We start from the raw sequence: 10,351 nt of genomic DNA, 5'->3' as shown, positions 1-10,351 counted from the left end.
TTTTTCACCTTACCTGGAACTTCAGATGCCCATACTCCCAGATATACATGGATTAAGGATTTCTTCGATTTCAGGGAGGTCCTCCTGTTTGCTTTTTCTGTTGAATTAAAGATAAGCTCAAAACTGCAATTAACTGATTTTTAACTCTTAATTTCATTTTGCCTTCTTTAAATATTGCTTCTTGTCCTAACAAAGATTTCGGAGAATTTAGCATGCATAAGAATTTTATGCATTCCTATTTGTTTTCCCAATTTGTACTTTAAGGGTTTCAGATGGAATGCCTCTTTTTGCTTTTTTTTTTTCCTTTTTTTTTTCTTTTTCTTGGTTGCCAGTATCTCCCACATCTGTAACAAACTCTTTTCCCTCTGAATTAATGCCGAATAAGTTGTTCCTGTATCCACTAAAATTCCACTTTATTTCCTCTAGTCCCTAGTTTTAATTTAACCAGTGGATCTGCTAGGGTAGATTCCCCAGGTCCCTTGTCAGTTTAGTTCCAATTTAGCCACTGGAGCCACCCCATGGCACTTCCCCTCCAGGGCAGATCCACTTCCAACGTCCAAAACTCCCCACAGCACACACACACACCGATCCGGTCCCATAGGAGAAAAACCCACTTCCCCCACCTTCCACCAGTTCCAAAGCATTCAACAACCCCTCAGTCCCGTCTATCAACATATCTGTTCCCACTTGTTTGCCTGCCCCAGCACTCATTCCGTGCTCAAATACAGGAGCTATGTGAGCTCCCCCCCTTTCCCCCTTGGTTTTACCGTTTTTTTTTTTCTCACAGCTGCTCACCCTGCTCTGCAGGGGTTACAAATGCCTGCCTCTGCAACAACACTTCTGGTTTAATGTGAATGTGCTGCTTGTTGCCAGTGACAGCAATCTCCTCCTCCTTATCAATATCTGATAGGACAGATATAGAGGGTGCTCCTCTCGGAGATACCTGTGATATATAATTTTCCTATTTATTTCATTCCCCCAATATCACAGGCTGAACAACATCTCTCCAGCTTAGCTTTCTGCTTTTCCCTGTCCTTTTCCAAAGCCAAAATTAGGGATCTGGCAGAGCTATATTAACTTCACATTCTATCTGCAACTCTGGGTGGTTTCTTCAAGTGAAAACCATATCTGTATATAGTACTTCATCCCATTTTCCTGGCCACCTCAAAACCAACATTAATTGTAACAATGTATTATAATTCAGAGTTCCATTTTTAGGCCATTTCTCCTGATCACAGAATTGTAGAATTAACCAGGTTGGAAAAGACCTTTAAGATCATCAAGTCCAACCATTACCCCAGGACTGCCAAAACCACCACTAAGCCATGTCATTAAAGGCCTCATCTCAATTTTTTTTGAACACTCCCAGGGACACTGATTCCACCACTTCCCTGGACCGCCTGTTCCAATGCCTGATCGCCTTTTGGTGAAGAAATTTTTCCTAATACCCAGACTAAGCCTCCCCATGCCCAGTTTGGGGCATGTCATCATGAGATTAAAATGTGTTTTTTTAAATCTCTCTCCTACAATTCGACCATTTTTATTGCTTTATCTAATTAAATTCACTAAGAGTTACCAGACAATGGGAGCTGTAGCCCCATTTTCTGGTCTGACAAATTTAAAATAAATAAATTATACATGTACACACTGCCATAAAGGATCCTCTGCCTTAGGCATCAAACAGCCTTAAAGAACTGCTATCAAACCCTAACACATAACAGACAGAAGGAGGAATCCAAGCCAGAGAAAATTCCATATCAAATTGGAAAAATGCTTAGCAGTCTCTAGAGCAATCCAAGTCTGGAAAGGCAAAACAAACACAATTAATATCACTGTTTCTTTATAGATGAAATGAAAGTTCAAGTATTGACCATGGGAAAGAGCCATTTCATTGACACACTGTTCTCTTTCCATATCATTCCTGAATGTCTTATGGGTTTTTTACAGATGAGCATATAATAAATAGGGGGCTAATACCTGTCCTCTGGTACTTAACTTCAGAGACTTCACACCAAAATCCCAATTAAAACTTTCCCCAATCTAATAACCAATCACAAGCTTGGCAATTAACTTTTCAAAAGCAAGCTTTTTACACTCACAAGGTTTTTACAGATACAATTCATACACATATAAGAACATCACAGTCTTTATAAAAAGATACACCTGCACACAAGAGCTGATATTCCATACATACGCATCAAGTACTCAACTTTATCCAGAGAATTTTCATATCAAATTTTACAAATTAAAAAATAACAGGGGTGTACATCATGTAAAATTACAGGAGTGGAGAATTGTAACTTTTAAGCTGGCAACAGTCTAACTAAAAACAGACATTAGTTACAATATTTTATCAACATTTTCTTGCTTACCAAGGCCCCAGAAGACCCTCCCAGTTCTTTCCAGTGTGCCAAAATGTAACCCAACAGGCTTTTCTTCAGAATTCCCTTGTTTTGACCAGCTCCCATTTCAAACAATCTTTTACAAATCTCTATAGCTTCTCTTTCCCAGTGCTCTGCAAACGCACTTAAAAATATGAGAGCACCTACATACAAGTTTTATGATATTCTCAGGGGGTTCAGTAAAATAATATCTCTGGGTTCTGAAGGTTAACTCCCCTGTTGTTAGATCATAGTTTTGGTTCCAGCAAAATTTACACTGTCCTAGTATCCACGGCAGGTTCCACTGTTCAAAAGTTATTATGCACCCATATGTGAGGCTACAAGCCTCTGGTACCGATTGTAAAGTCCAGGTCTCAAGAGTAGGTCTACAGATATTAGAGGTTATCCTTCTCTTATACAGCCACTGGGGCGCAGAGAGGGAACTCTTCTTAACCCCCCATTAGCCACAGTTTACTTTTGTCTACTCCCCCACCGCTTAAACACTGTAATCTTTAACACTAACGACAGACATATGCACACACAAAGCACTTAGGCACAACACAAAACAAAGACACTTTGTCCTCTCCTGGAGAACACTGAACGGCAGATCAGGACTCCGCTGGCTTTGTAGCTATGCTACGTCTCAGTCACACAGAAACACAAACACACGTGGGATCCCACACACTCACACTATGGTTCCGACTTACCCTTCTCCTGCTTCTTATGGTAGGAGGTCCATCCTGGTGCCCAGAATTTGAGATGCAGAGGAGACCTGGTGGGTTCGCCTACCCTTCACCTGCTTCCATTACGGTCATTAGCAGATCCTTCCTGGCTACCAAAACCTGGGATGCGGTGAAAACCCGGACTCACCTGATCCACCCTCAGTATCGCTAGCAGCTGCTCTATCGGTCGGCGAGTCCCCTTCCTGCAAGCCCTACCTGCCAAGGGGAACTACGCTGTGCGCCAGACGTCTCTGCGAGCCTTACCAGCAGCCCCGGACCATGCGTACGCCTTACAGGCCCCCTAAATTACCTAAATTCCAAGCATACCGTTTCTCCACAGCCGGCACAGGTGTTGTCTGTCCTCACAGGCAGCGGACGAGGAGCGGAGCGCCTAGGATGTCTGCCCCTCAGCCGATCCTGCAGCAGAACAGAGATCTCCTGGCTGGCTCGCCAAACTGATGCGCGGATTGACTCCACAACTTGTTAAAGTTGTAAAGTAGATATGCTTTTTATTCAGCGCTGAGACGCACAGGGATAATTCCTCAAAGTCATGCGTGCCTCAGTGTTGTTTCCCTCTACATTTATTCTCTAAAGTTATATATATTCATAATGTTGCACAATACGCCTATACATATTCATGTCCTATCCCCGCTTCGTATTATAATGAGTTAGAAGGTCCTTTGTGCCTGCGCAGTGCCTCCTCTGATCATGGGCAGGGGTCTCAAGATGAAGTAAATGAGTCTTCCTCCTGTGGGTAGTGTTATAAAAATCTAGCCAATCTGTTTTAATTGATTTTTATTATAATTAATATCAAGAGACAATAAGCAAGCAGTGCTGGGTGCGCCGGGGAGTCTCCGCTCTGCCCGAGACACACACGGGGAACTTCTGGGGATAGTCCCTTATACTTTTCAGTTTCCCGGGCTTCTTGGGCTTCAGCCAATCCTGTTGTCTTCTTTTCCCGGGCTTCTTGGGTTTCAGCCAATCCTGTTGTCTTCTTTTCCTGGACTTCTTCAGCCAATCCTGTTGTCTTATTTTCCTGGGCTTCTCCACCTGTTGTTGGGGTCTTGTCTCCGGGTGAAGAAATATTATGTCTATCAGAAGTCTGACCGCCATCTTAGCCCCCATAAATTCCACTCCTTATGTGTTTATTTGTTCAGCGCACAGATTTCACAACGTTCTGTAGCAGGACATACCTCTAAGTTACCTACCCCCCCCTTTTCTAAGAACATTCATGCAATTTAAACAATGAACAAAACATTTATTTGCACAATATTGCAGTTGACCCAGGGGAATTATTCCCTTGTTTCTTTTTCCTCCTCACTGTGGTATTGACAGGGACACTTATCATACCCTTTGCACATAGCACAATGATCACAAGGGATTCCATCTCCACACAAAGTGCAAGGATCACTAGTACTCCTGAGTTGCTGACACGAATCACTTTGATGTAACTCACAGGTAGGGGTCTTCAAGATGAAGTAAATGAGTCTTCCTCTTCTTGAACTTTTCACCTTTTAGTCTTCACGTATGGCCTTAGGGTTTGGTCAGTGTCCCAGCCATAAACCATCTGCTTCTCCCCCTTCAGGGGTCTGCTTTTCTTTATCAATAGCTGCTTATCAGTAGAATCAGGCATCTGCTTTTCCTTGTCAATAGAACCAGGTGTCTGCTTTTCCTTATCAATGGTTAATGCCTTTGTTCTGCTTAGTAGGCATGATAGGTACAGACAATACTTTTGTTTAAGCAAGGGAATTCCTCTAACCCCCCTGTACAACCCCCCTGTATCAGCCCCCTTGTACATTGGTTAACCCTGTATCAATTGTAATAAAGTTTTGTCTCAGTATCCTCACTGTCCTGAGTCTGTGTCTCAATACGCCACATAAGAATAGAGGACAGAATCCAAATTCTAGTTTGGACTATTTAAGTTTTGCAATTTGGGTGGAGGAGGATGGTAAGAATCGTTCTTCTAAAACCAGAATTCCATTTCTGAGACAGCATTCAACTGTTCTAACTGGCATGGTTAGTTATTGAAAAATTCCTTGGAAGGAGCCACCTAAGCTTCTTACTTGCCTGCTGGAGGCAGCATGGTTGTAGTTATATTGGTGTAGGGACACAGGCAGACCAGCATTGCTACAGAGGACTGGTATTTTCATGAGACTAACAGTATTCGGAATTTTCATCTCAGACAAGGAGGCAAAAAAGTACAAAATGTAATCAGTTCTAAATAATGTTAAGTTTGATGGCTTTGTAATGGAAAATAACTTAGGTGCTTGAAGGTAGTTGACATAATTTCAGGTCCTCAGGACTTTAGCACAAAAGGGTTGAGAAAAGCAGAATAGAAAAACAGGACCTGGGGATGGGGAGTATCTATGACTAGCAGATGTCCAGGGTGGGCACAGATAAACTAACTGATAAGTAAAAGGACAGGATGATTGCTATGTTTGGGGTGTTAATAAACCCATTAAGCTGGTGTAAGCATCTACTATGTCCAGGATGGTAGCAGTTCAACTAACTGATAAGTAGAAGGACAGGGTGATTGCTACGTCTGTAATGTTAATTGAGCTGGTTATGAACATTGTTGAGAAAAACGACCCTTAAAGACCACCATCACATTTTTGCATGCATGTGGGAAACTTTCTGGAAAATGATGTAATATGCCCAGTGACCATATAAGGATGACCTGTATAGCAATTCGGGGACGCACATTAGGAGGAGCTATCCCCCGTGTCTCCTGGCACCGCAATAAAGAATACCTGCTTGTGAACTTGAAACACTGTTGGCGAGTTTGTTCCTGGAGTTTTCTCCAAATCACATCAGAATTGGAATAGTCAGAGGTTCCCAGGGCACTAGCTGTCTTCTGAGCAACAAGTAAAGCACCCTCTTGATTCATTCCCTATCTAGCAGATTAAGCAGGTGTTGGCAGTGAGAGGATGTGATCACATCATGGGAATAGGCTGTGGTTATACACATAGACCCAGTTCTTAGATGTGGCATTTCATGACATGGACTCAAGTTGATGCAGAGACTCAAATCTAACTTTATTACAATCAAGCCCTTTTTATCCCCCTGTTCAGTATTTTCCCAACTTGCACATACATACAACTTTCAATGTCATTGGCCCCTGTAAAACTCTCAAGGTAAATAGTCCAATCACAGTGCTGCAGACCCTCTCACAACCCCCACATCCTCTGGCCTTCAACACCCCAACTCATTGCCCCAGGGCTTGTCAAAGCACCAAGGCCTCAGAGCTCATTCCCAAACTGTTCGTCATGCAGATCTTATCGCCTTCACTCTCCACACTTAGACTTCCAGATTTCTGATAGTTTTACTTTCCAATAATTTAAAATACAATTAAAATTCAAAATTACATCACAAAATGAAAAATACAGCACAGTGCCATGGGATGTGCACTTGGATGGGTATGTACAAGCTTTCTTCACTGCCGGTTTCCACTGAGATTAATTGGTAATAAGTATCCACTACAAAGGTAGGAGAATTGCTTTCCTGGCTAGCGTCTTCAAATATTCACCTTTCCATCAGTGTAACTGATACGCGGATAGACTCCACAACTCGTTAAAAGTTGTAAAGTAGGTATGCTTTTATTCAGCGCTGAGACGCACAGGGATAATTCCTCAAAGTCATGCGTGCCTCAGTGTTGTTTCCCTCTACATTCATTCTCTGAAGTTATATATATTCATAAGGTTGCACAATATGCCTATACATATTCATGTCCTATCCCCGCTTCGTATTATAATGAGCTAGAAGGTCCTTTGTGCCTGCGCAGTGCCCCCTCTAGTCATGGGCAGGGGTCTCAAGATAAAGTAAATGAGTCTTCCTCCTGTGGGTAGGGGTCTTCAAGATGAAGTAAATGAGTCTTCCTCTTCTTGAACTTTTCACCTTTTAGTCATCACGTATGGCCTTAGGCTTTGGTCAGTGTCCCAGCCATAAACCATCTGCTTCTCCCCCTTATCAGTAGATTCAGGTATCTGCTTTTCCTTATCAATAGCTGTTTATCAGTAGAATCAGGCGTCTGCTTTTCCTTGTCAATAGAACCAGGTGTCTGCTTTTCCTTATCAATGGTTAGTGCCTTTGTTCTGCTTAGTAGGCATGGTAGGTACAGACAATACTTTTGTTTAAGCAAGGGAATTCCTCTAACCCCCTTGTACAACCCCCCCTGTACCACCCCCCTGTACGTTGGTCAACCCTCTGCATCATAACCACCAAAAACTTTAAAGTTGTGAAAACTCAGGTGCAGTAGAAAAGCTGAAACACTTTACAAGGATGTAAGTATAAGTCATCAGACATGCAGGTGGGCTAGAGCCCTGTACTAATGCTGCGCTATATGACTGAGACAAATTAACAGCTTCCTGCTGCTTAAAATCCTTGTCCTTCTCTCTGTCCCTACCCCTAGCCCTGGCTGCAGTGACAGGGAAATGTCCAGCAGAGTGGTATTTGTTTATTCCCAGATTAGTTCTCTGCTGATGAGATTAAGACAAGCACTAGACTACACAGCAGGAAATGACTACTTATTGTGGCAACAGTAAGATAATTCAACTCATACTGTCTTAGGCCACAACAACCCTATGCAATGCTCCAGGCTTGAGGAAGAGTGGCTGGAAAGCTGCCTGGTAGAAAAGGACGTGGGGGTGCTGATTGACAGAGCTGAATGTGAGCAGTTTGTGCCCAGGCAGCCAAGAAAGCTAATGGCATCCTGGCCTGTATCAGCAATAGTGTGGCCAGTAGGGCCAGGGAAGTAATTATCCCCCTGTACTGGGCACTGGTGAGGCCACACCTTGAATCCTGTGTTCAGTTCTGGGCCCCTTATAACAAGAAAGACATTGAGGTGCTGGAGCAGGGCCATAGAAGGGCAACAGAGCTGGTGAAGGGCCTGGAGCATGAGTGTGATGAGGAGTGGCTGAGGGACATGGAGGGGTTTAGTCCGGAGAAGGCTCAGGGGGACCTTATCACTGTCTACAACTCCATGACAGGAGGATGAAGCCAGGAGGGGGCTGGTCTCTTCCCCCGAGGAACAAGGTTGGACAGAGCCTTGGGTGACATTTAGTCACCCAAGTTTAGCACGAGGTGTCCCTGCCCATGGCAGGGGCGTTGGAACTAGGTGATCTTAAGGTCCTTTCCAAACCTAGGATTCTGTGATTCTATGATTCTATGACAAGAGGAAATGGCCTCAAGGTGTGGCAGGGGAGGATTAGACTGGAGATTAGGAATAATTCCTTCCCGGAAAGGGTGGTCAGGCATTGGAACAGGTTGCCCAGGGCAGTGGTGGAGTCACCGTCCCTGGAAGGGTTCACAAACCGTGTAGATGAGGCCCTTAGTGACATGGTTTAGTGGTGGCCTTGGCAGTGATGGGGTAAAGGTTGGACTTCATGATCTTAAAGGTCTTTTCCAACCTGGTTGATTTTATGATTCTATGATTGCAGTGCACCCCAGCATGTGGGGAAATAAGGAAATGCTACAGGGACAAGGAAATATAAGGATTCTTCACATCATGCCAAGCATAACAACATATCCAAAGGTCTTCTCAGGGACATAGCAGCATTTCTTTGGTCCTTCAACATCTCTTCCTCAGCCTTTCCAGAACCTTGAACTGTTTGCTCTGACATTCCTGGAACAGGTTTTTAAGGAAGATCTTTCATCTTCTATTTTTATTGGGCAGAACCTCTCACATAGTCTCATTTTGTCCACCCTGGAGCATTTGAGACACACTGCAGAGGTGCCGACAAGTGTGTTTTATAGTACTGGGAATGAGACCCACACAAATTACTCATTTTAATGGTTTTAGATGCTGAGGACCTGGCTTTGGTGCTGCACCACTGTCAGTGAGGCGAATGCCTTACCTATGTCTATGTTTCTTTCCCATTCCTTAGGGAGAAGGTGACAATGTTCCTGTGTACCCAAGGCATGAAGGTGAAGTCAGGAACAGAAAGCTGACTAAGAAGGATGTGGTGAACATCCTAAAGGATGTCTGGAAGGAGAAAATTGCACTAGAACAGCAGGTTTGTCCCAGTTTCCTCCACAAACAGCATTTGCCATGACAGTTCATCCAGTTTGGGAAACAGGGGTCTCTTCAGGTCCTGCCTAGTATTTCATCTGAATAGAGCTGCATAAAACACTGTGAGAACAAACGGCTTCAGCTGGCAGTAAGCCTGTGCCTGGCAGGGCTTGCCAGGGATCTGACTCATTGATTAGGACAGTATCACCTGGATAACCTGGAGTAGCTCCATCCCAGGCTGAAGAGGCTTCCTCTGCAGCTCCTGCTCCCAGGAGAGCTGAGCTGCTCACGGTGCATGTGATGGCCAGCCACTGCTGCAAATTCAGAGGCATTCAGGAAACTAGAACTCAGCACTGGGTGCTGTGATGCCCACGGCCATAAACTGCAGCAGTCCAGTAGTTGTTGCAAGAGCAGCAACGGGAGTCAGTGAAAACTCCTCCACAAGGCAGGGTGCCCAGGTGAGCAACCGCGGCAGTCACCCTGAGCCAAATCAGGGACAGTCATGAGCCTGAGACCTCAATTAGCTCAGCTGCTGCTACTCCGGGGCATGATGGTGCACTGTTGTTTTGCTAGTTGACGGGGGTAATAGAAAAGACACAGACACCAACAGAAAGAATGATCTTATTTTACTATTAATAATAAGTTAATGTAGAAATAAAATGATACATTTAGTAAAACAATTAGCTTGCTATGCTCCAGGTTTAAGCAAAAAACAAAATAAGCAAGGTAATGCACCTAATCATTACAAGAGAAAGAATAATGATTAAGAAAAAGACATATTACCAATTACCTAAATATGTTAACATCATCCATATCTGCAGTCGGTGGGGAGCCCCTGATGCAGCGAGGATTTGGAGAACCTTCCCTGGCAATTGGGAAGTTCTGCACAGTGCATCCACTCATAGATTAGGTCTCCAAAGTCGCTGCAAGAGGGTCCAGCTTTTTATAGACCCAAATTAGCAAATCAGGGTAACTTGCATATTTTTTTGTGCGGAAACATTGAATCATAGAATCATAGAATAGTTAGAGTTGGAAAGGACCTTAAGATCATCTAGTTCCAACCCCCCTGCCCATGGAAGGGACACCTCACACTAAACCATGTCACCCAAGGCTCTGTCCAACCTGCCCTTGAACACTGCCAGGGATAGAGCATTCACAACCTCCCTAGGCAACCCATTCCAGTGCCTCACAACCCTTAGAGTAAAGAATTTCTTCCTTATATCAAATCTAAACTTCCCCTG

This window comes from Pezoporus flaviventris, unplaced genomic scaffold (assembly GCF_033815535.1).
Source record: "Pezoporus flaviventris isolate CSIRO_AGI_PZ_B2104156 unplaced genomic scaffold, CSIRO_AGI_Pfla_v1 ptg000147l, whole genome shotgun sequence".
In the NCBI taxonomy this organism is placed as follows: Eukaryota; Metazoa; Chordata; class Aves; order Psittaciformes; family Psittacidae; genus Pezoporus; species Pezoporus flaviventris.
The sequence above is the reverse complement of the archived record's forward strand: the minus strand, read 5'-3'. Positions refer to the sequence as shown.